General features: G+C 45.8%; 1 protein-coding gene and 1 long non-coding RNA gene across 6 annotated transcripts in view; one reads left to right on the top strand and one right to left on the bottom strand.

Moving 5' to 3' along the window:
- The window catches only part of CRHR2 (corticotropin releasing hormone receptor 2), a 268,734-nt gene that overhangs the window by 201,265 nt on the left and 41,450 nt on the right, over window positions 1-26,019 (bottom strand). The window contains exon 1 of one of the 5 annotated variants that reach the window (XM_065582670.1): window positions 22,164-22,300. The exons of the other annotated variants lie outside the window; for them this stretch is intronic. The gene's annotated coding sequence lies outside the window, so the exon portion shown is untranslated. Of the gene's footprint in view, window positions 1-22,163; window positions 22,301-26,019 lie in introns of those variants that run through there. 5 annotated transcript variants of the gene reach the window in all.
- On the top strand, window positions 22,624-25,860 carry LOC135981252 (uncharacterized). Its single transcript, XR_010598195.1, has 3 exons — window positions 22,624-22,832; window positions 23,271-23,407; window positions 24,042-25,860. It is a non-coding gene; the product is annotated as an uncharacterized LOC135981252 (long non-coding RNA).

Below are 26,019 nucleotides of genomic sequence, written 5' to 3'. Positions count from 1 at the left end.
GTTCAAAGGAGGAGATTTCATGTTTTCTGGAGGGAAAAAAACAAACAAAACAAAGCACTTTTTTTTCAAAATGCAGCATTTAAAGCCCTCCAGACGATTCCGCTTCGGCAGCAATGAAAGCTTTCATGGCCAATAAGGACATAAAAAAAATCCCCAAACACGGCTCATGTCAATAATTGTATATCTAAAAGAAAAAAGAGTACGCGACTCAGGTGTGAAGACAAATCGTGTTTGAAGTGCAGCAAATGCAGGAATTGTGCCCATAGCTCATGAAGTTTAAAGAGCCCGACCTTCAGTAGAAGAGTCTATATGTCAGGTGCTCATCTAGTAAGAGAACTATCTGGAGGTCTCATGCCTAGATTCATGGTGACAGATTCACAATGGCTTGGAAAGATTGATCTATCTAGTGTTGCCCATAACCCAACTCCTGTCCACACCCAAAAATGTTTCTAGCTCAAGTTGAGTGGTGCTTAAAGCTCAAGCTAATTGGCCCAGGCGATGAGGGTGGAGGTCAAACGCCACTGAAGCCGGAGCTAGTAATGTAATGGGGATGCTGCCACTTGAATGACTACAGCTCACCAGCTGTTAATCCAGTCACTCCGTGTAGCCGGAGTGTTACTGTGCAGCGCGGTTGCTCTCACTCAAGCTAGGCTAGCTCAAGTGGAGTAACTCGAACGTACTAACTCGAGCTAACTGCCACCAGGTATGTCTACCCTTGGAGCTGGGGGTGTGATTCGAGGAGACATACCCGTGCTAGCTCAGGTAGCCGCAGTGGCGCCAGCGGAGGGAAGGACTAGCTGCCTGAGTACAATCCATGCCCTCGTGGCAGCTAGCCCCTCCCGCTGCTGTGGCTACACTTTGTTAGTGCACTAGTGCAATCAGAGCCAGCGCCAGCATGTCTCCTCTAGCTGGGAATCACACCCCCAGCTCACAGGGGAGATGGGGGGAGGGATAGCTCAGTGGTTTGAGCATTGGTCTGCTAACCCCAGGTTTGTGAGTTCAATCCTTGAGGGGGCCACTTAGGGATCTGGGGCAAAATCAGTACTTGGTCCTGCTAGTGAAGGCAGGGGGCTAGACTCAATGACCTTCAAGGTCCCTTCCAGTTCTAGGAGATAGGATATCTCCATTTATTTAGGGATGTGCCAATCACTTTCAGGAACCGCCCAAGGTAAGTGCCACCTCCCACATCCCAACCCTCTTCCCCAGCACAGAGTCCGCACCCAAACTCCCTCCCAGAGGCTGCACCCTTTTCCCCCTCCTGCACCTTAGAGCCTAACAAATTTATTTGGGCATAAGCTTTCATGGGCTATTACCCACTTCATCAGATGCATGGAGTGGAAAATACAGTAGGTGGGTATAAAAATGTTGGGAATGGGCCACTTCCACCCTGATTGAATTGGCCTTGTTAGCATTGACACCCCCCCCACACACACACACACACTTGGTAAGGCAACTCCATCTTTTCATGTGCTGTATTTTTATACCTGCCTACTGTATTTTCCACTCCATGCATCTGATGAAGTGGGTTATACCCCACAAAAGCTTATGCCCAAATAAATTTGTTAGGCTCTAAGGTGCCACAAGGACTCCTTGTTGTTTTTGCCAAAACTGGTGGTTATTCTTTTATAAGATATACTAAACCAGCCACAAAAGTAAACTCCTGTTTCACCACACTGGCTAACAAGAAAACAGAAAGGCAGTTTTCTCAGGCATTCCAGTTCTTATATCACCACCAAAATACTGGATTCAGAGATGAGTGGTTCTTTACAACCAGTTTCATCAAATAAAAGGTTCTTCTGATCCCAAAGGACCAGCCACATACCCAGGTCAATATATAACTTAGATCTTACCCAAAAATCACACTGGTGCCAATCCTTTAGTATCTAAAATCTAAAGGTTTATTTATAAAAAGAAAGAAAGAAAGAAAGGTGAGAGTTGAAATTGGTTAAAGGAATCAATTACATACAGCAATTGCAAAGTTCTTGGTTCAGGCTTGTAGCAGTGATGGAATAAACTGCTGGCTTAAATCAAGCCTCTGGAATATATCTACAGGTTGGATGGCTCATTCAGTCCTTTGTCCAGAGCTTCAGTTTGTAGCAAAGTTCCTCCAGAGGTAAGAAGCAGGATTGAAGACAAAATGGAGGTGTTTCCACTGTTATATATTTGCTGCAAATATATAACAGTGGTTGCGACAATGATCTATATGGTCATAGTTTAATCAGATACTGTCACAGGGAGAGAGGAAGTATTATCAACCCCATTTTACAGCTGTGGAATTGAAGCACAGAGCACTCAGGTGATTTGCAGAATGGTCACAAAAGGAGTCTGTGGTAGTCCGAGTGCAGGGCACCAACTACCCAGCCATCCTTCCTGCCATCCAGCTGACAGAGGAAAGTCATTGCTGCTGTTGGAGAGCACAGCTAACACCAAAATGGCTGAAGAGGGTTCATAATCAGACATTGTAGATTCCGTGTTGAGGAAAACAGAGTCCGGCGCTTCTCCCCATGTAGCAGCATCTGCTGTTGGGAGCATGCAGCCAAGTCCAGTTTCCATCCCCGCCCATAGCAGAGATACCCGACTCTCAGTGTCAAGTATCAGGGGGTAGCCGTGTTAGTCTGTATCTACAAAAACAACAAGGAGTCTGGTGGCACCTTAAAGACTAACAGATTTATTTGGGCATAAGCTTTCGTGAGTAAAAACCTCACTTCTTCTATTACTCTCAGTGTAATAGAACCTCCCCTGCCTCCGGGGGTGCTGTATTTGTTTTTGGCGCACAATAGAACAAAACAATCCAAAAAAACATAAGGCCGAACCACAGAATTCCCCGCCTCAGCTCCACTACCATCTCCCTCAGCAGCATCAGTTATAAAGAATGTAAACTAATAATGGTGACAACACCATGGAAGAGTTACCCCTTCTAGCTTGTTGGCCTACAGGCCACATTGCATGTGGGTGGGCTGATCTGAGCTCTCAGGGAAGATCAGCAAGTTCTGTGTTTCCTATTGGATTAATTGAGAAGGGAATTTGGCCTCCTGCCAAGTAAACAGTCATTTGACCCCATACAACCCTCCAGCGGATACAAGGATAGTGGTGAGGGGGTGTTTGTTATGTTTCCTTTCCCCTACAGGCCAGTCAAAGAGGGTTTTGTCTGCCTAAAAAAGTTCTTCCCTGACCCGAAAGGCCAAATACAGCAATCACAGGGCTACCACATCCAGCAGTGAGCAGCTACCTTTTCCAAGTCTTCATGGGGTGAGAAAAAGGACTATGCACTATTAGTTGCCGTTGTCCCCCTATAAGCTCGGTATATATTGAAACACGTATAGGTCTCACCCCCGTACTGCATATGGATTTCCCTGCCAACCGTAAGTTAAGGCTATTCAGAGCAGCAAAAACCTGGCTATCAGTTTCCTTTAGCCATTCATATTGTTTTTTCCAGGATATGAGGTGGTCCTGCAGCTCTGGCAAGCCACACCCCTTTTTTGGAGTTTGCCAAGTTCCTGAGTGTGATGCTTTCGGCGTATGCTACTTAGCAGCACATGCCAAAGGAGGCTTTCTCCTGTGCATGGAATTCATAAGCCGGTACTGTAAGACGAGGCTGTGCTTTTCAGTGCAGGAGCCATGGGACATATACCGCAAAAGACCTAGAGGGAAATCGTCTACATTTGACTTAATCCATTCATGTAAGACGTTTCCCTGAGAGATTTCCTGAAAGTCTAAACCAAAAGCCCTTTAGGCAGTCTCAGAGGGAATGACTGCATCAAAGGATGGGTTGGTGGGTTCTTTTAGAGCAGTAAGGAGGGCACTTACCGGCTTGGGTAGATGTACAAGCGCTAATCCTGATCTACCTGATCCTAGCAGCACGGACAACAGCTTGAGCTAGCTGCCGAAATACAAACGCGCTCAAGCCCTGGGTAGGTACCTGGGCATCTAGCATGAGCTGCTGCCCATGCTGCCGTGAGTACACTATTTTCAGTGCACGCGCTAAGCCGGGGCTAGCACACGTATGTCTACCTGAACCGGGAAACAACCTCCCCGCTGTTGTGTAGATGTACCTTATAGGTCTAGATTGAAACTCTTCCCGCTGAGAGCATTCCAAAAGGCACAGATGGGAGATAGACAACCATTCCCTCTTGATTTTCACCTACCTGGCATTTGTGTTTGTAAAAATCTCCTTCTCAGTCTTTAAAGAACATATACCAGTGTTTATTTCTCATGTCAATTATAATTAATAAGTGCACTTGTCAACAGTATTTTACATTGGTAAGACATCTGATCATGCAAATCCTTACATACCTGAGTCAATTTACTCAATGGAGTAAATCATTGCAATCAATGGCACTGCTCACTTGAGTCAAATTAAGTCTAAAGTTACATATGTGCAGGATGGGGCCTATACTGCCTTGCAAAAGATCCATATTACAAATTCCGTGAGTCTCCAGAGAGATCAGATGTGGTCTATGCAGACTGCACGGTACAGTAGTTGATGGGAAAGAGACAAGCCTGGAGGAAAAATTCATAGATCTTTTAATTTTTAATAGAACACATGATCTCAGAGGCTTATAGCAGGCAGTTTGGGAATCAGCTGTGTTTTTGTTAACTTCGGCGCTTTGATATTTTATCATGAACCTGACTTTAAAATATGGAATCTGCATTTTAGGCGTATAGGAGTCTGAAACATCTCCCTCAAGCAAAAAGGCCTTGACTTAGATGAGGGTCAGAACCTGAGGTGCATGTGCTCTGTTAAAGAATTGAGCAGGTGCAGAATAACCACCAGTGCCAATTCTGGTGACTTTGAGCTTCCCCCATTTACAGCAGCTAAGGATTTTATCCATTATGCCCAAGGCTGGAGGCAAAAGTAAGAGGGCCACCGACTCTGTATCAGCATTGTATCTCTATGGACAACACCATGCAGCATCGGCAGTCGGTTGGTGAGTTGCAACCTGAAGGGGGTCACAAAAGGCAACTGGGGGGAGGCGAAGCATTGAAAATCATTACAGTTAAATGCAAAGAAAATATTGCTCTCCCTTCCTCTGCACCCCTTTATCCTGTAAGGTCAACTATTCTTTGTCAAACTCTCAAAACACGCATGCCGCCAAAGGCTTATCCTTGATACATTTTTTTACTCTTACATTTACTATCAAAGTAAGGGGGTCATGAACATTTTTGACTTCAAAGAAGGGGTCACCAACCTGAAAAGGTTCAGAAACACTGATCTTGGGGGAAGGACAGTACATGTTTTGATCCAAGACCATGATTTCCTTTAAATGAAAACCACATCACATCTGTTTAGCAGAACTCTCCAGAATCAAGAGTTTCGCAGAGTATATTTTTATCCAGAGACAGTGCAACAGCAAAATCTAATTTATAAGACGCACTCAGGAAATGGCTTATAGTATGCCAGATACACTCCAATCTTTGAATTCATTTATTTGCACGTTGTGCTTGGTGATGTGTGGCATCATAATATTTTTATTGCCAGGAGTTTGGGGAGATCACAATCACTCATCAGCAGCAGAGCGAGGATTATGGGATACAAGTCTTCCTAAATAAGAGGCAATAAAAATTCAGTAGTGTTCCCCCAACTACTGCGTGTATTCTTTACGACACGTACCCACCTTTCTTTTCTTCTTCAAACCTTTTGCCATTTTTAGTCTCTTTCTGATTATTATCTTTAGAGTCCCAGGGAGGTTCAGGCAAGCAGAGTGAAATCACCCATGTGGGAAATGTTGCCCGCACACAGTGGTTAATGCTGCCATTTTACAAAAAAAGCTCCTGGAATCTTTAACGGGCACAAGCAGTCAGCAGTGCTGTTCTACATCCCTTCCAAATGCCAGCATGCGCCATGTCTCAGCGCCTCCGGCTATCATTGCACTGGCAGGGGTGTGTTACAGACTTGCGCTTGCAAACAGCTCCAAACAGAGGCAGCTCTATGTTTTCTGCCGCCCCAAGCATGGCAGTCAGGCGGCCTTCGGCGGCACGTCTGCGGGCTGTCCGCTGGTCACGCGGATTCGGCGGTGTTTCCGCGGGTGATCTGCCGGTCCCATGCCTTCGGCGTACCCGCCGCCGAATTACCACCAAAGCCGCGGGACCAGCGGACCTCCCGCAGGCGTGCCACCAAAGGCTGCCTGACCGCTGCCCTCACGGTGACTGGCACGCTGCCCTCCGCGGCTTGCCGCCCCAGGCACGCGCTTGCTGCGATGGTGCCTGGAGCCACCCCTGGCTCCAAACTGGCAGAGTGCTGTGCCCACATGAAGCTCCACTGACAAGCTCTGAACACGCAGAGGTTTTTGAAGGATTCTTATCTTCCAAGGAGGCACAGATTGCGGGTGAAATATTGACCCCCCCATCCAATGGGAGTTTTGCCATTGACTTCCATGCAACCATCAATTCCAAGTGAAATCCTATCATGATGTCCTGTGGATGGAGGTCTCATCTGTCACAAGGCCAGTTCATTTTATTATTTCTTGAGGTTTATAGAGCAAAGCACCCACACATTGGCTCTAGGCACTTTTTACTTAAATACACTTCAGAAACATAATCAAAGCAATGGAAACAGTCCTCAAACAGCCCTAACCACTGAACCCTCCTTCCTCTCTGGAATTAACCACATACAGAATAAATAAAACAAATGCCCCATCCTCCCCAAGAATTAATTACTGAATTAAGTTTAAGTATCTTAGGAGTTCATTGTATTAAAACTGCAAATAAATACGTACTATTGTGGGTTTGACTGTAACATCCCTGAGGAGATGGCCTGACTAATGTAAACTCCGGCAAGTGTTCCAAGCCACAAAAGGACTGGTTCACAGTCATGCTGGAAGGGCATAATGAGTGGGGTCCCGCACGGATTGGTTCTGGGTTTGGTTCTGTTCAATGTCTTCCTCAGTGATTTAGATAATGGCATAGAGATTATGCTCATAAAGTTTGTGGATGATACCAAGCTGGGAGGGGTTGCAAGTGCTTTGGAGGACAGGATTAAAATTCAAAATGATCTGGACAAACTGGAGAAATGGTCTGAAGTAAGTAGGATGAAATTCAATAAGGACAAATGCAAAGTACTCCACTCAGGAAGGAACAATCAGTTGCACACATGCAAAATGGGAAAATACTGCCTAGGAAGGAGTACTGCGGAAAGGGATCTGGGGGTCATAGTGGATCACAAGCTAAATATGGGTTTCAGAGTGGTAGCCGTGTTAGTCTGTATCAGCAAAAAGAACGAGGAGTACTTTGGCACCTTAGAGACTAACAAATTTATTTGAGCATAAGCTTTTGTGGGCTAAAACCCACGTCACCGGATGCATGGAGTGGAAAATAGAGTAGGACGATATATATACACAGAGAACATGAAAAAATGGGTGTTGTCATACCAACTGTAACGAGAGTAATCAATTAAGGTGGGCTATTATCAGCAGGAAAAAAAAATTGTTGTAGTAATAATCAGGATGGCCCATTTCCAACAATTGACAAGAAGGTGTGAGTAACAGTAGGGGGAAAAATTAGCATGGGGAAATAGTTTTTACTTTGTGTAATGACCCATCCACTCCCAGTCTTTATTCAAGCCTAATTTAATGGTGTCCAGTTTGCAAATTAATTCCAATTCTGCGGTTTCTCATTGGAGTCTGTTTCTGAAGTTTTTTTGTTGAACTATTGTGACTTTGAGGTTTGTAATTGAGTGACCAGGGAGGTTGAAGTCCCCGACTGGTTTTTGAATGTTATAATTCTTGATGTCTGATTTGCGTCCATTTATTCTTTTGCGTAAAGACTGTCCAGTTTGGCAAAGCTAAATATGAGTCAATAGTGTAATGCTGTTGCAAAAAAAGCAAACATCATTCTGGGATATATTAGCAGGAATATTGTAAGCAAGACACAAGAAGTCATTCTTCCGCTCTACTCCACGCTGATTAGGCCTCAACTGGAGTATTGTGTCCAGTTCTGGGTGCCACATTTCAAGAAAGATGTGGAGAAAGTCCAGAGAAGAGCAACAAAAATGATTAAAGATCTAGAAAACATGACCTATGAGGGAAGATTGAAAAAATTGGGTTTGTTTAGTCTGGAGAAGAGAAGACTGAGAGGGGCCATGATAATAGTTTTCAAGTACATAAAAGGTTGTTACAAGGAGGGGGGAGGCAAATTGTTCTTCTTAACCGCTGAGGATAGGACAAGAAGCAATGGGCTTAAATTGCAGCAAGGGTGGTTTAGGTTGGACATTAGGAAAAACTTCCTAACTGTCAGAGTGGTTAAGCATGGGAATAAATTGCCTAGGGAAGTTGTGGAATCTCCATCACTGGGGATTTTTAAGAGCAGGTTGGACGAACACATGTCATGGATGGTCTAGATAATACTTGGTCCTGCCCTGAGTGCAGAGGACTGGACTAGATGACCTCTCAAGGTCCCTTCCAGTTCTATGATTCTATGAAATGATGAATTTTTTATACTTAAGTGGATTTCCCAGGAAGTTGCTCCATGAAGATGTATGCAAATGTAAACCCCTCTAACATAAAAATCCTCTAGATAAATTAGAGGATTGGGCCAAAAGAAATCTAATGAGGTTCAACAAGGAGAAGTGCAGAGTCCTGCACTTAGGACGGAAGAATCCCATGCACTGCTATAGACTAGGGACCGAATGGCTAGGCAGCAGTTCTGCAGAAAAGGACCTAGAGGTTACAGTGGATGAGAAGCTGGATATGAGTCAACAGTGTGCCCTTGTTGCCAAGAAGGCTAATGGCATTTTGGGCTGTATAAGTAGGGGCATTGCCAGCAGATTGAGGGATGTGATCATTTCCCTCTATTCGACACTGGTGAGGCCTCATCTGGAGTACTGTGTCCAGTTTTGGGCCCCACGCTACAAGAAGGATGTGGAAAAATTGGAGAGAGTCCAGCGGAGGGCAACAAAGATGATTAGGGGGCTGGAGCACTATTTATGAGGAGAGGCTGAGGGAACTGGGATTGTTTAGTCTGCAGAAGAGAAGAATGAGGGGGGATTTGATAGCTGCTTTCAACTACCTGAAAGGGGGTTCCAAAGAGGATGGATCTAGACTGTTCTCAGTGGTACCTGATGACAGAACAAGGAGTCATGGTCTCAAGTTGCAGTGGGGGAAGTTTAGGTTGGATATTAGGAAAAACTTTTTCACTAGGAGGGTGGTGAAGCATTGGAATGGGTTACCTAGGAAGGTGGTGGAATCTCCTTCCTTAGAGGTTTTTAAGTTCAGACTCAACAAAGCCCTGGCTGGGATGATTTAGTTGGGGATTGGTCCTGCTTTGAGCAGGGGGATGGACTAGATGACCTCCTGAGGTCCCTTCCAACCCTGATATTCTATGATTCTGATATTCTATGATTCTAAGGAGGGAACCTTTGACTGCTTATCACCTGGATCATGAGGACAGATCAACAATGTCCAAACAGGAGAAAAGAGTGACTCACAGATTCACGGGTGTACTTGTTCTGAGCCAAGGCAGTTATGAACTTGTTACCACAGAAAAGCCCCAGGCTGGGGTTTGAAACACTGACTCCTACCACAGGTGTTGTTGGAGTGATCTCTGGTAAGCTTATGGGCATGCATGTAGGTTCTCTTATTGTTGTAATAGACAAATAAGGATGTGATGTTTTCACCTTAAGAATAAATGTGCTCGCTTAGGAAAAGCTGTGTGGTAACGTATAACTGTGGGAAATTTTGCTGTTTATAGCCTCTGAAGGGAAAGCAAAACAGGCTACTTAGGCAGTCTGACCTGCTGGGGAATTCACAGCGTAAGAAGGGAACTGGGCAGCCTGGAAAAATCCTGGTCTGGAGAGAGAGAGGCAAGTCTTTGCCCAAGAGAGTTGACAGCTGGGGATCTAGGGAAGTGACCACATTGCTGGACCACAGATGGGGGTACAGGTGGAGTTGCCCTGAACTCTAACACCCTAACCACCCAAAAAACTCCAACCACCACCAAATGCCAAAACTGAAGGGGTGTTGCTGCATGATCCGAAGATCAATAAATGGGCTGTTTCGAACCAATTTGGTAAAAAGGTGGAGGAAGAGAAGCAAAGATTTCCAACTTTGAGAGAAAATACCCTGCCAGCTTCACCCTCCCTTTTAAAAGACATGGGAAACTGCAGCTAGAGCACCCCAGCTGATCACAACGGAGGGGGACTCACATGAAGAGAAAGGAGGGGAAGGTAATATCTCAAGGAGGCTGGTCCCAGCTTAACTCGGCAGTCAGTGGTTAAATCTATGAGGTTTCCACCCTTTGTTTCCATTTGTTTTTAAATCAGGGGAGGCCAAACACTGGCTTGTATGGTACGATGACCCTAGATGAAACAAATGTCAGGTCAAAAATTCACCAGGTTATTACCGTTACTATTAATCTCAATAAATTAAAAGAACTTGGAGGACAGTGTGTGGTTTCTAATAACAAAAAAGCAGATTTAACATAACTTCATCTTTGCTTTTATGACCAGAAACTTCAGCGAGGGCGCCTAAAATATTAGACATGTTTACTTCCCAGGAATACATCGCTTGCAAAATAAGCCGCAAATGGTTTAGAAAGAGATGCTCCAAAATGTAAATCACTTGCTGTCAAACAACATTCTGGAGAGTAAAATGAACCTTGCCAGAACTGTCAATGTTGATTTTCAATCTATCACGTATTTTAAACAGCAGTGATCACTTTCTCCCGTCTGTTTCCCTCAAAAATGTCGCTATTTTTGAATTGCCCAAGGCTTAAGAAGAGTGGGGGTTTTTCCTTTCTTGAAGTCATAAGAAACCAGATTAAAAAAAAGACATTGATATACTACGCACACAGACAGATACATAAATACACTTCAGAATCAACTTTATGTTAGGAAGTGCAAACTACGGCTGCCTATTTGAGGCAGATGGTCTGGTAGATAGTTTGAGGCAATGAGAAAATAACTCACTGTTATTCCTTCACTTTTAACTAGAGGTATCATTGCATCTGAAACGGTAAAGTGCCATAGGCGTCTAGCGCTCACCGTAAGTCCTGATCCTGCTAATGCTTACACTCACGGTTAACTTCATGCACATGAGTAGTAGCTTAATTTTATGAATGTGAGCAAAGTACATGCCTAAATGTTTGCTAGTTAGGAGCCTTAGGGTGGCAGTTTTGTGCACAATCAAACTGCCTTGACATACGGGTATTGTAAGAAAAATGACTATCATATGACATTGTAGAGTCCCATATTTATTCTCTTTCCATAGCTTCTAGATCAAATGGGCTCCATTTACAAGTCGAAGGTTGATTTTTTTCTACCTACCAGGGCTGCAAGCTCCCCAAGCAAGTCTGTGTTCAGTCCCTTCCATCAGAACCAATAAAGATTGTTCAGCTGGAACGTAGCTGTTATTTTTGTTGATGATGAACAAGGCACAGTAGAAGCCAGTTCATTCATCCAGAGGAACAAGAGGAGTTCCTTACTCATGTTTGTCAGTAAACTAAGCACATGTGCCTGACGGTGGTTCGGATGCTGACCTGGGAGATGTTGGTTCAAATTGTTGCTCCACCACAAACTTCCTATGTGATCGCAGGCAAGTTACTTTGCTGCCTGGACACCTTTGAAAATTTGGCTTTAAGGGTGGAACGCGCAACAGGAGTTAAGTTCCTCACTTCCATTGATGTCAGTGTGACAAGGGGTGTGTGTGTGTGTAAGATGATCTCTCTTATTGGACCAGCTTCTGTTGGTGAGAGAGAAGTCCTCAAGCTACACAGAGCTCTTCGTCAGGTCAGACCTTTCTCTCTCACCAACGGAAGTTGGTTCAGTAAGAGAGATTCCCTCACCCACCTTGTCTCTCTCATATCCTTGGTCCAACATGGCTACCACAACACTGCACATTGAAACCAATGGAAGTTAGGAGTCTACCTCCTTTTGAGCATTCGAGCCCAACTGTGCCTGAGTTCCCCATCCATAAAACAGGGATAATAGCACTTCCTTACCTCCCATGAGAGTTGTGAGAATAACTACACTAAAGATTGTGAGGTGCTCAGATACTATAGTAGTGGGGGACATATAAATACCTTAGATGGATAGATATTGTCACCGTTCAGGACAACAGCACCTGTGTTTCCCCCCTCCAAGGGTCTTTGGGGGCACGCACTCTAGGGTCCCAGTTCCTCAGCCATCATCTCATTTCACTTCCTCCTGATTGGGGTTTTTCCCAGGCTACATAGTACCCTGCCTATACTGTGATAATCCCAGCAAGCCAGACTGCCTAACCCGGCCAGCGTCTGTGCTTTGCTTTCTCTCCAATGGCTATGAACAGCTGTAATTGCCAGCCGTTACAAGTTACCACACAGCTCTTCCTAAGCAAGCACATTTATTCTTCAGGTGAAAGCATTACAGAGAAAACATTAAAACAATAAAAGAACCTACATGCACGCTAACTAGCTCAGCAGAGATGACCCCCAACTGCAGCAAGGGCTTTGGTAGGAGTCAGTCCTTCAAACCCCATCCAGGGTTCTTCTGTGTAATAAGTTCACAACGGCCTTAGCTCAGAACTATCACCCACATGCATAGGGTAGGCTTTCCTTTATACAGCTTGGGCCTTTGATATTGAGATTCCATGAACTGGTGATCAGTAGACAAGGGGCCCCACCTCAGGGCGTAGCTTCAAAAGGCTGGGGTTTTGCAGAACCAGGAGATGGGCAATTTACATTCAATTTGTGCTAGAAGTTCCCCTGGCAAACCACTTGATACTGTTTTTCCCAAAAGTCCATTCTTGTCTGGCATACTGTTCAATACAGTCCTCTGAAACTCATAACACTCCCCAAGGTTCACATCACATCTTCCTCCTAGAGAGGTTACATATAACTCCGTATAACACACAACCCCTTTAGATTTAACACAACAGACTCCAAAGATACTTTAAATTGAATTCAATACAGGTTTTCAAGGATACTGCAAGAAATTGTCATCTCTGTCACAGACACAGGGCTGGATTTTTGAACGTATTTTTGAAGGCACCTCATTCAATTAGAGGGCAGGAGTCGCACCTCTGAAAAAATCAGGCCCATAAAAAGCAGATGGGTTGACTAATATGATATATGCCATCACGTACCAGCAATGCCTCTCTGCCATGTACATTGGCCAAACTGGACAGTCTCTACATAACAGAATAAATGGACACAAATCAGACATCAGGAATGGTAACATACAAATCCAATAGGAGAATACTTCAATCTCCCTGGACATTCTATAACAGATTTAAAAGCAGCCATCCTTCAAAAAAAAAAAAAAAAAAAAAAACCCTTCAAAAACAGACTTCAAAGAGAAACTGCAGAGCTACAATTCATTTGCAAATGTAACACCATTAATTTGGGCTTAAATAGGGACTGGGAGTGGCTGGCTCACTACAAGAGCAATTTTCCCTCTCTTGGTATTGACACCTCCTCATCAGTTACTGGGAATGGACCACATCCACCCTGACTGAATTGGCCTTGTCACCACTGGTTCTCCACTTGTAAGGTAACTCCCTTCTCGTCATGTGCCAGTATAATAATACCTGCAGCTGTAATTTTCACTCCATGCATCTGAAGAAGTGGGTTTTTTACCCACGAAAGCTTATGCTCAAATAAATCTGTTAGTCTTTAAGGTGCCACCGGACTCCTCGTTGCTTCTGTGGACATAGACTAACATGGCTACCCCTCAGATACTAAGAAAGTCTTGTATTTATGCAGGTAAGTTTCCAATTCCAGCCACCCTAATTTCACTATTTTTTAAAGAAGAAATGAGGCACAGTGAGGCTGAGAGAATGGCAACAGCATTCTTGCAAGCAACAATCTTACTAGGTAAATTCCTGTTGTATCCACCAAGCAAAGTATTAACAACTTCAACAGAACTTTATTTACAGTGGAAGTCTCTTTTCCAAGCTGTAGTGGCACACACTGTAACTCTCCCAGCCTCTTCAACTCCTCCCCCCTCCTTCCTGTCCTTTCAGACTCCCAACAGCCAGTGCTCCCAGTTCTAATAATCACATGCAGCATCTAAACACCACATTCCCTCCTCTCCTAAGAAACTTTCCAAATTAAAATAAACATTGTTGTTCTAACCACAGGAACAAATATGAAACAAGACACTATACTGTTGGCAGGAATATTACACTGAAAACACTGTAGATACTACATAAAATAGTCTTTAGTCCAGGCAGGTGGCCGTCTGAGTCTGACAGGCCGTCTCTCAAGCCCCAGTTCCAGTGCAATGTCTTGTTGTGTTGGTTCTACAGTGAAGTCATCCAATGCAGACTGGGTGTTGGCATAATCTTTTCTTGGTGCATAGGCAGGTGCAAGATAAGAAGCATTCCATACCCGCCCATCAGAAAGTTGATAGGTGTAAGGTCCCTTCTTCTCTATGATTTTAAGAGGAGCTGTGAATTTATGGTCCCCTTTGCGTAAGAGTCCAGGTTTTCATATTCTAACAAAGGAACCACACTCAACCTTTGGTTCCTTAGCACCCCGCCGTTTGTCTGTGAAAGCCTTAGATTTTGCTTGGTTCTGTTCAACTGTCTTTCTCACATCATCCATGTGTGGGGCATCAGGTTGTGCCTTTAACAATTCAGCAATGTTGAGTTTAGTAGTCATCTGTTTCCCATGAAGTAACTCTGCGGGTGATCTTTGCATTGTGGCATGTCGTGTAGCCTGGTATGCTTGCAAGAAATCAGTAGTGAAGGGTATCCACAATCGCCCTTCCAGTTTAGCTGTTTGCAAACTCTCTTTCAAACTTTTGTTAAACTGTTCGATTTCCCCATTGGCTTGAGGGTAATATAGGGATGACCTCCTGTGTAAAATGTTCCTCTCTGCTAGAAAAGTTTCAAACTCCAGGGAAGTAAATTGACTACCATTATCTGAAACCAGTTCTTTGGGGTTACCTTCCTGGCTAAAAACTGAAGAGAGGAACTTAATTACTGTAGCAGAAGAAATTTGCGATGTAAACGCCACCTCAGGCCATTTGCTGAAATAGACTATTAAAGTGATGGCATAACGACAGTCAAGTGGAGCAGTATCAAAGGGTCCTACAATGTCAATCGCCACTTTTTCCCATGGAGATTCAGGAAGAGGAACAGGCTGTAATGGAGGGGTATATGTCACTGCTGTCTTATCATGCATTTGGCAAGTGACACAGGATTTTATGAATGCTTCAGTTTGAGTCCATCCCTGGCCACCAATACAGATCCCGTAGTCGTTGTTTGGTTCTGACAATTCCTTGATGAGTATCGTGTGCCAGGTGTATGAGTTTTGACTGTAATTCTTCTGGCACAAGTAGCCGGTGTGTACCTCATAGCACACAGCCATCGAGCAAATAAAGTTCATCCCGAACTCTAAAATAAGGCAGCAAAACTGGGTCAAGGTTTTTAGGGTTACTGGGCCATCTCTTTGTCAGAAATTCCCGTAATTTTTGTTGAATTGGACATGCTGAACAAGCAGCTTGAAATTGTTCTCTTGTAACTGCAGTAAGAGTGCTTGTAATAAGCGCAACTACTACATCCTCATCCTCCAGTGGACCATCTGGTGAAGGCAAAGGCAGGCGAGAAAGGCAATCAGCTACCACATTTTTGTTTCCAGGCTTATATTTCAGTTCATAATTGAAAGAGAGTAGTCTTGCAGACCATCTAGCAATACGATATCCTGCTCTTCCCCGTCCTTTCATGGTGAGCAACATTGTCAAAGGGCTGTGGTCTGTGCGCAACTTGAACGTGCGGCCCCACAGGTAAGTTCTCCATTTTTCAGTAGCCCAGACACAAGCAAGTGCTTCTTTTTCAACTGTAGAATATTTCCTCTCAGCATTACTTAGTGTCCTTGAAGCAAATGCAACAGTCCTCTCTGTGTTGTCCTCATGAAGTTGTGTGAGGACAGCCCCAAGTCCATAATCAGAAGCATCAGTAGTTACAATTGTGGGCAATGCGGGACAGAATAGTGCAACTTCTGGACTATGTACAATCAAGTCTTTCACCCTTTTGAAACTAACTTGTGCATCCGTTGTCCACACTAAGGTTGAACTTCTCCGTAGTAATTCTCGTAACGGTTCAATGACAGAAGCATAATTGGGAATGAATTTTGCATACCAGGAGGTAAGACCCAAGAAGGAACGTAAGGTTTGCAAATCTGTTGGAGGAGGAGTATTTGAAATTGCCAGGATATGATCTGGATCAGGTTTTAGTCCAGCCTGTGAAATTGTATGCCCCAGAAAGGAGAATTCAGTTTGTCTAAATTTGCATTTGGATCTATTGAGCTTGAGGCCTGCTTTGCTGATGCAGTTTAGTACAGACTGCAGGTTATTGTCATGCTCCTCAGTAGTATTTCCAAACACAATAATATCATCCAAATAGCACTGAACTCCATGTTGATTCTTCAGAATCAATGACATCATTTTTTGAAAGGCACTTGGGGCTGATGCGAGACCGCATGGAACACGTTTAAAATGAAATAGTCCCTCATGTGTAATAAATGCTGTGAGGTCTCTGTTATCTTCATGCAACACAACCTGGTGGTATGTGCTCTGCAAATCAAGAGGAGAAAACATCTTTGCTCCACGAAGTTCTGCAAATACTTCCTCTATATGAGGAAGAGGATGGCTGTCAATCACAATAGCTTTATTTGGCTCCCTTAAGTCCACACAAAGGCGAATGTCTCCACCCTTCTTCTGCGTCACTACTACAGCTGAAACCCATTCCGAGGAGTTAATTTCTTCAATAATGTCCTTTTGAACAAGTTTTCTAAGTTCCTCTGAAACAGCTTCCCTGACTGAAAATGGTAAGCGCCGTAATTTCTGTCGTACAAGCAACACATTATTCCGCATTTTAACTTTATGCAGAAACCCATAAGCACAGCCGAGTTTCTCCTCAACCTGGAGTTGGGTCCCAGCTGAAACTGGTGTGTGTACCGCAAGAGTGCTTTGCTGAGGAAGATCAATTCGTCCATTAACTACCCTGAGATTTAAAGCAGCTAATAAATCTCTGCCAAGGATAGGAGTGACTTTGTGGACAATGTAGAACTCCGCAGTTACACAGCGATCACCAAAAGTAACTATTGCTGGCAGGCAGCCACGTACTGGAATATGTTTTTTCAAATAGCATACCATGTGAAGTTTGGGTTCAGTAAGAGGCACATCTCTAACGTAACGCAAATAGATGGAATCAGGTAGTATAGATACTGCTGAGCCAGTGTCTAACATTAGCTGAATAGAGTGTGATTTGCCTGAGGGTATGGCAGAAACATTTACAGTGCACTTTAACTGTTCTGGAATATGTGCAGTAGTGATTTTGTCTACATTCAGCACAGTAACATCTGGTATTGTAACTGCATGCACCTGTTGATTGAACTGGCTACTGCGACATACTTTAGCAAAATGCCCAATCTTTTTGCAATGATTGTACTGAGCTACTTTTGCTGGACATCCTGTGTAGCTTGCAAGATGTTGTGGGGATCCACAGCGAAAGCATGCTTGTACTGTATTTTGCATTTGCTGATTCAGTGGTTTTTCATTAGTTTTCCTTTTGCAATTGTTTGTCTGCAGTGATAGTGAACTTTTCTGCAAAGGAGTCACAGCCTGGACTGGGCCTCCTGTACCCTGGCTCATTATTTTGGCTTCAGCTGTAGCTGACTAAATCTGAGTAGCAGTGGTTATTGCTTTTTCTAGTGTAAGTTGTGGTTCTAGAAGTAAGCGTTCTCTTACACGAAGCTTTGTTGTTTTCTCAATGAGCTGGTCTCTAATCATCTCATCTGCCATATTCCCAAAGTCACAAGTTACAATCAGACTCCTCAGGGAAGCCATATACTGCATTATAGTCTCCCCTGGTTTCTGCTCACGCTGGCGAAATCTGTAGCGATTAGCTACTACATTCACTTTTGGCACAAAAAAGTTCTTTAATGCAGTAAGTGCAGTCTCATATTTATCATCTGCAAGGGGAAAAGTGTAAAATATACGCTGCCCTTCTGCTCCAAGGCAGTGGATTAGCAGAGCACGCTTTCTTACTTCAGAAATCTCTGTCGCACCGACTGAAAGCAGATAAGTCTCAAACATACGGATCCAGGCAGTAAAAGCAATTGGAGGCTCACCTGGGCTTTGCAGAAAGGGTGCAGGTGGGTTCAGAGGCAGAAGATCCATCCTCGTTGCCAAAATGTTGCATCCACCAAGCAAAGTATTAACAACTTCAACAGAACTTTATTTACAGCGGAAATCTTTTTTCCAAGCTGTAGTAGGGTTACCATACGTCCGGATTTTCCCGGACATGTCCGGCTTTTTGGGCTCCAAATCCCCGTCCGGGGGGAAATCCCAAAAAGCTGGACATGTCCGGGAAAATCGGGACATGCAGGGCCGGCGGTGCTGGGCTGGGGGCCGGGCCGGGGGCCTGCAGTGCCAGGGACCAGCGGGGCCGGGGGCCGGGGGCACCGGGGGGGCCACACTGGGCCGCGCCTCCTCCCCCCACACCTCCCTTACCTGCTTCAGGCTTCCCGCGAATCAAATGTTCGCGGGAAGAGGGGAGGGGGCGGAGTTGGGGTGGGGACTTTGGGGAAGGGGCGGAGTTGGGGCATGGGGCGTGGGCGGGGCGGGGCCGGGGCCCCGTGGAGTGTCCTCCTTTTGGAGGCTCAAAATATGGTAACCCTAAGCTGTAGCTGCACACTCTGTAACTCTCCCAGCCTCCTCAACTCCTCCCCCCTCCTTCCTGTTTCCTGTCCTTTCAGTCTCCCAACAGCCAGTGCTCCCAGTTCTAATAATCACATGCAGCATCTAAACACCACAATTCCTTTCCTGTCCTTTACCCTTGGGCCCCCTCCCCAATATTCTGCACACAATTATAACAAGACAAATTGTTGGGATGTGTTAATTACTATTGTGCAGTGCAGAGGTACAGGCGCAGCATTATTATTAATCTAAGCAAGTGGTGCCCTCTCCTCCCAGTGCCATCTTGAGGGACCTATGAGAAGCAGTTGCCACTGGCACCAGCCTAAACGCACCAGCTGAGGTAAATGACAATGTAAAAGGTTTGCCTGGCAAGGCTGACAATCAGTGACTTCAGAGAGAAGAAAGATCCTGCCCAGGAGCCGCTCCCAAAATGTCTGCCGAGCCTGGGTGTCCGACACAGATAGCGGATCAAAGAAGAGGAGAAAGTAACTGCGTCAGGAGCCTGAGAGTGACGTGCTAGGATAAGTGCTGTATATAATCGTTCATTAGCCCGTTCGTTTATAAGCCGACTCCCCAAGATGGTTAGGTAAAAATAGCAAAAACTGTACGACCCTTTCATAAGCTGACCCTGTATTTCAGGGCAATTCTTTGGCAAACTTTGGCTCCTGGACCATTAGGGTAAGCCTTGAGCGGGCCTGGACGTTTTGTTTACCTGGAGTGTTCACAGGCATGGAGCCCCTCAGCTCCCAGTGGCCGTGGTTTGCCGTTCCCAGCCAATGCGAGCTGCGGGAAGTGGCACGCCACTTCCCGCAGCTCGCATTGGCTGGGAACGGCGAACCGTGGCCACAGAGAGCTGAGGGGCTCCATGCCTGCAGACGTTCCAGGTAAACAAAATGACAATGTATTAGATATTCAATTCAATGATTCCATAGAGTTTAAAATCATCAAATTTTGGTGTAGACCCGTGTATAAGCCGACCCCCGCTCTTTGATGCGTCAATTTTTTACCAAAAATATTTGGCTTATGAACAAGTGCATATGGTAATTGCACTCTCAGGATAAGCCACCACATGGACGGGGCTGCCCAAATACTTCCACTAAGCCAGGACAAGCCCAGGAGTCAGAGGACGGGAGTTGGTAGCAATGGCTGTTACATGCCTAAATACCTTGTAGGATCTGGGCCTCAGCTTCCAGCAGGAGGAGACAAGCAGGCAAGTTCAGCTAGCAGGCAGAAAGCCAGAGACTTCTCTGCCCTCAGCGTGTGGCCATGTGTCATTCCAAATGGCCACATTGTCAGAAATGCTCACCCCGTGCGAAGTGCAGCAGGTTCTGATCAGTCAGATGGGGACATTGCTATCGTCAGCGCAGTGCCACTGGAGAGCATGGTGCTTTGTAGACATGTAAGAAAGTCAAGTTCCCTGCCCCCAAATAGCTGATACCATGCAATGTACCAGAATAAATAGAGTTCCTTTGACAGTCTTTCCTCTGTGGTTATAAATATATAGCAAGTTTCAGAGGCCTGGGAATTATAATCCACTGAAAGACTGGAGCAGTCTGACACTAATAGTGTAGCAGATAACAGAGAGCCACCGGGTAGGTCTACACTTACCCGGTAGTTCGGCGGCGAGCGATCGAACTTCTGGGTTCGACTTATCGCGTCTTGTCTGGACAAGATAAGTCGAACTCGGAAGTGCTCGCCGTCAACTGCGGTACTCCAGCTAGACGAGAGGAGTACCGCGGAGTCGATGGGGGAGCCTGCCTGCCGCGTGTGGACCAAGGTAAGTTCGAACTAAGGTACTTCGAACTTCAGCTACGTTATTCACGTAGCTGAAGTTGCGTACCTTAGTTCGAATTAGGGGGTTAGTGTAGACCAGGCCGACCATCTCTTTTGGGGGGAGTAAAACCTTTACACTGCATCCTGCATTCACAGCACTAGTGAAGCCAAAAGAATTACACCGAGATTCTCTTTTCTGGCCAATGCATCAGTCTCCAGAATCTCTTGCCAGAGCAGAATATCTCCAGTTCCATAAATGGAACCAGCTGCCAGAATGCACATTTAACCTGCCGGTGAGTGTGTGCTACAGGTCTGCCTTCTGGACTTGATCTACAGAGACTAGGAGGCTAGTACAGCCCCAGGTAAGGTGCCCTAGCTCAAGCAACAGCTACTCTTGCTTTTAGCTTGAGAGGTTCCTGGTTCAATCGCCAGAGTTGTAGCCAAGATGGGGGCTACCACAGGTGGCAGAACTGAGTAAAGGAAGCCAGCACTGAATTTGGAGCAAATCTGCACGGTGCCGTGCTGGTCTGGGACACAATGCTACACTGAACTATTTGCTTATACAGGTCTATCTTACATATTTCCAAGCTGTTGATATTTGATGTCCATAGAGGCTGCAACCAAATGCATCGAATGAACGACTCGGGGGAGGGTGATGGACACCAATCAAATTAGTGGCATATTGGCCAAGTGTTGGACCGAGCAATATCATTTTAAATGTACTTGGTGTGCATAAACACACAAGTGTAAAACAATCCAGATGAAAGAATAAAGTCCTTTGTGCTGTGGGTGAAAGATTCCCAGCCGGTGAGGGCGATTCCAAAAATTAAACTGGCCTGGATGGATACGCAGTAAACAAAGCCCCGCTATTGTTTGGATAGAACTGCGAGTGACTGGGAATCGCTTAAAAATGGAACTGGACACAGGGTCTGCAGTGTCAATTATCTCCTGGAAGGATTGTAAAAGGCTATTTAAAGCCATCCACAGTTGTGCACAGCTACAGTCTGTCTTGGGACATATTCAAAACAAGACACACAGCTAGGGCAAGGCCTCTACATTGAGGCTGAATACAAAGGTCTGAAATGCTGTTACGTCTATTTGTTGTGGAGTCACAGGGACATCTGGCTGTACCTTTGGAAATTAGATTGGAATGACATCAAAGCAAGGCCATAAACACACAGTTATAATAATACCCAGCTCTTGCATGGCATTTTTCATTAGCAGATCTCAAAGTGCTCTATCAAGGTCAATATTGTTATCTATATTTTACAAATGGGGAAACTGAGGCACAGAGGGGCAAGTGACTTGTCCCAGCTCACCCAGCAAGCAAGCTGGGAACAGGACTGAGGTCTTCCAATGCCAGTGCTCTATCCACTACTCCACATTGCCTCCCCTCAGCCCTGGAAGTGATGATCTTTTAATGTAGGCTCATGAAGCTATTGTGAAGGGAGAGAGGGGAGAACACATATGCCTTCCCTCTCCATTCCATTATCCACGGCTACCAACTTGTGTTGGAAGATCTGTGCTCCAGGCCATCTAGAACAAAGGAGCTGTTTTTAATAACAAAACATTGATAAACAAATTGACAGTGTGTCAGCAGCAGTGTGAGGCAGGGGTGAAGCCTGGGGGGAAGGGGCGGGGCAGGTCCTCTGGTCCTCTGGGGAAGCAGCAGGGAAGGGGAGGTTCTGGTGAGTAAACTTCTGTGCTACACCTCTTACAGGTGTAGCCTATGCCTTGCAGCCCAGAGGAAAGAGGGGCTAATGTGTCTTTAAGTTACCTTTCCGCACCCTTCCAATCCTGGGCTGTTCTGAGGTGGAGACACTCCTGAGGTAACTCAGAACAACATGGGTAGGCCCCAGGGGCTGTGGTCACCTCCCAGGGCTACCACATCAGATGCAGTCCTGTCCAGAATCTCTGCAGCATTGCATGCTGCCCTGACACATCCCCTCCCACACAGACCTAGACCTGTCATACTGCTCACACGCGGGATTGTGAAGGGCCAAAATCCATGTGCTGTTTATGTAAAAACCTGATACAGACCATGTCAGCTCTTTTTACAGGCCCAAAGTCCAGAGTTTGGTCAAGAGGCCAGAGGCCCAGTAAACAGTGAACAATATTAGCTAAGAGAAGCAGCGCAAACAAAAGACAACCTTGCTTTTTACTAAGATAAGCTTGGTCAGCACAATGCCAGAAGGGGACCAATCATTGGCACTTTTATCTGAAGTTGCAAACAGGCCAAAGGAATGGAAGGAGGCCATTAGGTTTGTGTCCACTCCTCTGGCAGAGGAGGTGGCCATACTTTCCCCACACATCAACCTTGAGTTTATGGAAGAGGTTCAAGCATCTCAGTATGAGAGATGACATCCTCCCTCCTGCTTCCCACAGATACCAGTGCCTGCCTTTAGAAGCACAAATGAGCAACATGGAAAACAATTTCTATTGCCAGGTACTTTTCAAATGTCTTTTTATTTTAACCCCCAGGTATGTACCTGTTGGACAATCAGAAGGGCTACCTCATTCCTATGGAACTCAAATCAGAATTCAACATATATATTTTATACTAATATACTTTATACATTGTTTAAAGAAAAACACCTTTGTACTAATTGTATGTTACTTGTTAACCTGAAACCAGGGGCAGAGACATTATGTCATCTTTGACTATTGGCTATTGTGCTTATCTTGTCTTGCTGCTAGACCTACCCAGGGGCTCGGGACCACCCACCCTGTCACTTTCCTCCGCCTATGAAAAATCCATATAATCCTTTGTAATCAATTGTTTTGTAGTGCCTCTGAGCCTAATAAGCAAAGTGACACTCCGCCAGCACTGCGCGTAATAAACCCACGTGCTTGACTCTACACGGTGTCCATTTTGTTCCTTCAGATTGCAAGAGGGGCCTCAGGAGACGGCCTTCTGCAGCAGTTGCAGCAAGGGAATCCTCCCCCTGCCAGAACTGGAGATGGAAGAGCCTCTTAATGCCGCTCCAGATCTTTGACCTAACATAAGAGGAGGGAGCACAGGTGAGATCTGCAGGAAGTGATACACGTGAGCGGTTCACTAGTGATAGGGTTACCATACGTCCGGATTTTCCCGGACATGTCCGGCTTTTTGGGCTCCAAATCCCCGTCCGGGGGGAAATCCCCAAAAGCCGGACATGTCCGGGAAAATCGAGACATGCGGGGCCGGCGGTGCTGGGCCAGGGGCCGGGGCTGGGCCGGCGGTGCCGGGCCGGGGGCCGGGCCAGGGACCGGCAGTGCTGGGTGGGCCGGGGGTGCTCGGCCAGGGGCTGGCCCGGGGCCGGCACCCCAGGGCCCGAGCCGACCCAGGCTGGAGACGCCGGGGGGGCCAGACTGGGCCGCGCCTCCTCCCCCCACCCTCCCCCTTACCTGCTTCAGGCTTCCCGCGAATCAAATGTTCGCAGAAAGCAGGGGAGGGGGCGGAGTTGGGGCGGGGACTTTGGGGAAGGGGTGGAGTTGGGGCGTGGGCGGGGCTGGGGGCAGGGCCGGGGCCCCGTGGAGTGTCCTCCTTTTGGACACTCAAAATATGGTAACCCTAACTAGTGATAACACAGTTTACTTCAGCAAAATGTCAGAAATTCATTAAGTTAAATGGAATGACACATTTAACCACAAACCCATACGATCTGTCCTCCAGTGGCTTGGAAGAAAAGTGTATTCAACCACTATACACAGAATAACAGCCAATGAAGTGAAAAAGGCCCTCTCAGGAAAAAGAAACTTGGCCACCTCATCTAGACAGAAACACTCCAGGCAGCAGCACTGGCCAGCCACCATCTGTTTTATTTTTTGGACGACTCTGATTTTCAGCTGGGTCTCCTCAAACCAGACCTTTGAGGATTCATTTAAAGGTCAAAAGAAGCTGCCAGAAACAACATGCCATATTGCACAAATTGCACATGGGCCAAAATGTGCGGGCAAGAGACTTCCATGGAGACCAAAAACGCATCAGAAGTGCTCCTTGGCCATTGATGTACACAGTAAAGTCCAAAGATGACAAAATTGGGTGCAAAGACACAGGGTGGGATTTTCAGAGGTGGTTAAGGGAGTTGGGTGCCCATCTCCCATTGAATTTCAATGGGATCTTGGTGCCTTGCCTCCCATGGGTTCTTTTGAAAATCCTGGCGTGTGTGTGGCACATACGTACTTGTAGCCAACGTATTACAGAGACTCCTTGATTACCAGTGGCTACATCAGCTGAGTTACAACAGCGAAATCAAGCTACTTTGGCAGTTTCCCCTTTGCATGCAGAAACAGAGCAAGAACTACATACATCCCACCTTGAGCTGATACAGGCCTGGTCTACACTTAAAATTGATACTGGCCTAGATAGATGGCCGTAGGGACACAGATAAGTCAACCTCCGCGCAGACACAGCTCTTCCTACAGAAGAATACTTCTGCCAGAATAGCTAGCATCGTTCAGGGAGGTAGGTGATGGTACTACACCAGCAGAAAAAATCCTTCTGTGGGCAAACGCTGCAGCCTCACAAGGGGGCTATGCGAGCATAGGCACTGTAGTGCAGGCATGGCCACAGTGCAGCAGTGTCAATACATTTCCCCCAAGGAGACAAGGCCAGGTGACCTAGGGATTTTTTCCAAGAAGCAATACCCACTAAGAGGAGCGCCATTTACCCTCCCCTCTTAAAAAGGCTTTGGTCAGGTAAACACATTTAGACTCTACTTACAGTGCCATTTATTCAGCGTAGCACTGAACTTACGCCCGGGTGACGTTACAAAAAGGCAGTTCTCACCATTGCTTCATTATACGTAGCGAGAAAGTTTTTTTGAAAGCGAAGCATAAAGGTGGTGCCAGTGTGGTGCCATGGGAGTGACCCACCTTAATTCCCTCCCTCCCCCCCCCGCTGAGGCAACATTGGGTACAATTTAACAGCCCAGGCCAAGGAGAAGCCAACGCATGCTAACAAATTAGCACGTCCTCTTTTACCAGGGTTTCGGGACAGGAACAATCACAATACACAGTTTACAAGGTCCTTACCACAGAACCCTGGTACAGCATTCCCAAACTTAAAATTCACCAAACAGAGTAGCTGAGTTTAGTAGGACTAATCTCCTGCCACCCAGAAGAGGAAACCCCCACATGTTACACCATGCACAACTTCTACTCCCCTTCAGCTTCATTTTCCTGTTTATATAGCCCAGCCCCAGGGCAGAGCCTCCTTGAGTACACTCAGGCATCATAGAATCATAGAAGATTAGGGTTGGAAGAGACCTCAGGAGGTCATCTAGTCCAACCCCCAAGCTGAAGACTCCAGCTTGTCCTTTAAAGGGGCAGTACACACTTTCATGTGAAGTTAGCAGTTCTGCGGGGAGGAAACTCAGATATTGGACTGTTACAGAGCTCTCGTGACTGAGCGACAGATAAGGTAGACCAAACAAGGATTTTCATATGGATTGTTCTCCATGGTTCTTAATAAAGTTTATTCAAGATACTTGTATGGGGGGGTGTCTGAGTGTGAGTATGTGTGTGAGTGAGAGAGAAAGCGCGCCCCAAGAAAGTTTAAGGAGTACGTACTAGAGCCGAGGGTGGTGTGTTACATAAAAGTAGTAAGTTGGATGGCTTCATTATAGATTGAAAGTCTGGTTAGTTCCGAG

This window comes from Chrysemys picta, chromosome 2, assembly GCF_011386835.1.
Source record: "Chrysemys picta bellii isolate R12L10 chromosome 2, ASM1138683v2, whole genome shotgun sequence".
In the NCBI taxonomy this organism is placed as follows: domain Eukaryota; kingdom Metazoa; phylum Chordata; order Testudines; family Emydidae; genus Chrysemys; species Chrysemys picta.
The sequence above is the reverse complement of the archived record's forward strand: the minus strand, read 5'-3'. Positions and strand labels throughout refer to the sequence as shown.